The 3,790-nt window shown below is 50.4% G+C and overlaps 1 protein-coding gene across 6 annotated transcripts in view; it reads left to right on the top strand.

Moving 5' to 3' along the window:
* Nucleotides 1-2,788: 2,788 nt before the first annotated feature.
* Nlrx1 (NLR family member X1) overlaps nucleotides 2,789-3,790 on the top strand; it is a 16,217-nt gene continuing 15,215 nt past the window's right edge. The window contains exon 1 of one of the 6 annotated variants that reach the window (XM_031344826.1): nucleotides 2,789-2,891. The gene's annotated coding sequence lies outside the window, so the exon portion shown is untranslated. Of the gene's footprint in view, nucleotides 2,892-2,935; nucleotides 2,949-2,991; nucleotides 3,084-3,168; nucleotides 3,498-3,596; nucleotides 3,624-3,790 lie in introns of those variants that run through there. The other 5 variants (XM_031344829.1, XM_031344827.1, XM_031344824.1 and 2 more) reach the window with 5 other exon arrangements.

Genomic DNA, 3,790 nt, shown 5'->3' with positions numbered 1-3,790 from the left:
TTTGCTTTTTTCTTTGTGACAGGGTCTCACTGTGTAAACCTGGCTGACCTGAAGCTCACTATGGAGGCCAGGCCTCCAACTCCAGGACCTGCCTACTCAGCCTCCTGAGTGTCACCCTCCTGAATGTCACCACACACACAGATGCTTTAATTTTTCTCTAATATTAGTTTTTATTATTTATCTGGGAGGAGCTTATTTATTTCCTCTTATCCAGGTTCTCATATAGTGCAGGCTGGCCTTGAACTTACTATGTCACCACAGAGCTGTCCTAGCATTTTGGTTCCCCTACCAAACACCATACTTTCAGTCAGACACATCTGGTTTGTACACTAAATTGCAAATTGAACTCAGGGCTTCATGTACAGAAGGCAAGCACTATCCCATCTGGGCTACATCTCCAGGTGCCTTCCTGACCATGTAAGCTCAGGTTTTCCTTGAATTCAAAGCAATCCTGTAAGTGCCAGGATTACAGGAATGAGCAGCCACCAAATGAACTAGTTTTTCTTCAGATTATTCACTTACTGTTTCAGTTTGTATTTGCTTGTTTATTTGGCTGCAGGTTGACCCTAAGACCCTGCACATCCCTAGGCCTTCTTAAGCTGTTTTACACTTTTAGACAAGTGGGCTGTCATTGCCTGGGTTGCCTTTGCGCTCCCTCTGTAACCCAGGCAGGCCTTGGATTTATATGTGTCCTCAGCCTCCTAAACAGCTGGGATTGTAGTCCCTGACCTCCAAGTCCTTTGGCTGGTTCTCTTTTAAAATGTAAACCTGCCTTCAACCCATACCAAACACGCTCTACGCTGAGCTACGCTCTATGCTGAGCTACACTCTAAGCCCCAAATGAAATAGGTCTGTAATAATCAAACACCTTTGATTTGAAGTTCCACAAAGACTAGAGAGGGCCCTTTTGAAGCCAGGAATCAACTTCAGGCACAGAGAGTACTTGGACAACAGCTCACAGATTCACAGAGAGAGCTTTTGATACCTATGGCAGCCCCAAGATGGAACTAAGAGCAGTGTTACCATCATCTCCATTTACAGTGAAGGAACCTGAGGTGGGCAGAGGTGACGGGCAAGCTCTCCAGACACTGTTCCTGCCACTGCTTTGCTGCCTCCCCCCTAGTTCCAGCAACCTGCTCATTCAGCTATGTCTGGAAATGGATGTTCTCTCTCGTGCCCACCTGCTAGGCCTCAGAGATTGTGTTCACAACATGCTGTCTCTCTGTGTCAGGGCTTTGTGCACAGTGCTGGAGGGCAGAGTTGATCAAGATGGTTTTTTGTGCCATGGCTCTCAGAGCACCTGGTGACCCATGCTGAGGCCAGACAACAAAAGACATGCCCACAGCATGACTCACAGCTCTTCTGTCTGCAGAGGCCAGTCAAATTATATGTTAATATAATAACCCACACAGTTGTCACACTCATAGGGGGAAGGGAATGGTTTTTCTATGAGCAATGAACAATAATTGTAGCCAGGTGACAGTTGATTTCCCACGGCAAAGTAAGTAGAGAGAAACTACTGGACCGTAAATGTCACCCCTGAGACTACATCCACGGAGATGCTCATATCACTCAACTCCTCTGGAAGAACTTTATTTATTTATTTATCTATCTATCCATCCATCCATCCATCTATCCATCCATCCATCCATCCATCCCTCCTTTTTTTTTTTTCTTTTCAAGACAGAGCTTCTCGTCAGCCAGTGGTGGCACACACCTTTAATCCCAGCACTTGGGAGGCAGAGACAGGCAGATTTCTGAGTTCGAGGCCAGCCTGGTCTACAGAGTGAGTTCCAGGACAGCCAGGGCTACACAGAGAAACCCTGTCCCCCCTTCCCCCAAAAAAGACAGAGTTTCTCTGTGTATCTCTGGTTATCCTGGGACTCACTCTGTAGACCAGGATGGCCTTGAACTCAGAGATCCACCCGACTCTGTCTTCTTGTACTGAAGTTAAAGGCATCATGTGACACCTCTGCCCAGGCTCTTTTGTTTTTAATATTTTTTAAAAAAATAATGTGTATGGGTGTTTTGCTTGCGTGTTTATCTGTGCACCATGGACATGCAGGGCCAGAAAAGGCCAAAAGAGGCATCAGATCCACTGAGAATGGAGTTACAGCCGGGTATAAGCTGCCATTTAGATGCTGGGAATGCAACCCAGGTCCTCTGGAAGAGCAGCCCAGGCTGAGTCATCTCTCCAATCTTAGAAGAACATCTTTTAAAATGCAAATATGCCCTTTTCCATGCTGCCCAGAATGCCCTTCTGACTTTTTAACAGCCAGTTCAAATGTCACGGTCTCTGCTAGAAGCAGGTAATAACTTTCCTAACAGTTTGCGTCGGCCTCTGAAGAAACTCATTGTCAAGTATGGTGGATCCCTGCATGACTTGCTCTGCTTGGCAGCCCAGGGTGAGTGTTCAGTACCGGCCTAACACCACACATGGAATAAATGGACAATCGCCTAGATAAAATTATCACCATTGGTCTTCTGTTCCAACGGAGAACAGGAGGACTTTTTTTGTTCCACAAAAGCCTCTTCCCAGCCCGCCCTGAGGAGCCTCTCTTGTGTTCTCTATATCATGTCTGTTCTCTGCACATTGCACACCCATGTTGCATGTGGAGGCGTTCCTTGGTTGAAGGTTCCTGCCAGCTCGGTTACAAGAACCTTGGGTGTTCCTCGAATGGAAGGGATGAGGGTTGGGGTTTTTAGAACACGGAAGTCCCGAGGCTAAACCATGACGGGATGTCAGACAGGAAGAACAGGTTGGAGAAGGAAGTATCTATCGGTACCCATTCTTCCTTCCTGGCTAAAGTGGTCAGAGGCCCCCCTCTAGAGTCTTGGGACTGAATGACACAGAAGGGGAGGATCAAAAAAGGGCTGTCTTCTGCCTGGAGGTAAGCTACGTTTGTGAGCAGGAAGGGAGGTCAGGATGCCCTAGGGATGATCTCTGGGTAAGGAACGCCTAGACGGGAGCTTTTGTTCTACTTCCAACAGGGACGACCTACGCGAGTCATTTACTCTTCCCGAGTTTCCGTGTCTTCATCTGTAAAATGGGCTTTATCAGCAAGTCCAGAGGTGGATATGAGGTCATCAGCTGGGCCTGACGCTTGGGAACCTGCAGGGGGCAGTACGGGAATCTGGGCCCTGGGAGGGCCAGGTAGGGTCGGAGTCTCTGCCCGGCGCCAGCTACCTCGATCGCCCTTCTGCGGTTCTCCACTCTGTGCGCACCAGAGTCCAGGCCGGGCGGGGTGCCAGAGTGGGCCGGGCTGCGCGCTGGCTAGCGGGCGGAGGCGGCCTAGACACGTCGTGCCGAGCGAGCCGGGGAAGCTGGGAGCCAGCGGGAGACGCCGGCCTCCTTCCCTCCGGGCCGCGGCGACGGGCACCAGGGCCTAGGCAGCCTGGGTAAAGGCCTAACTGAGTCGATCGCTACTCTAGCCCCCGGCTGGACGCCTGCGCTGGCCCCGGGAAGCAAGAGCCGGGCAGCTGGGTCGCGGGAGCGGGCAAGTGGCACTGGGAGTTCTGCCGGAGCTTGGGCGCTGAATACGGGCTTACTGGCAGCTTCACTTTGCCCCCCTCCTCGCCCTCAAGCCAAGTGGAAGTGGGAAAGCTCTTTGGGACCCAGCTTGGTGGGGGAGCTCTGCAACTTCTTGTTGCACCCCTTCTTTTGATTAGTGCCATGACAACTGCTTGATTAGAGAATTATCCTAGACCGTGCGGGGTCTTATCTTGACTCAGTGGACCTGGAGCTGATTGATGTCAATCCTGGGATTTGCCAGGTCTTCAGGACCTTTTT

Source organism: Mastomys coucha, unplaced genomic scaffold (genome assembly GCF_008632895.1).
Source record: "Mastomys coucha isolate ucsf_1 unplaced genomic scaffold, UCSF_Mcou_1 pScaffold23, whole genome shotgun sequence".
Classification (NCBI taxonomy): domain Eukaryota; kingdom Metazoa; phylum Chordata; class Mammalia; order Rodentia; family Muridae; genus Mastomys; species Mastomys coucha.
This window is presented reverse-complemented; position numbering and strand designations above follow the sequence as displayed.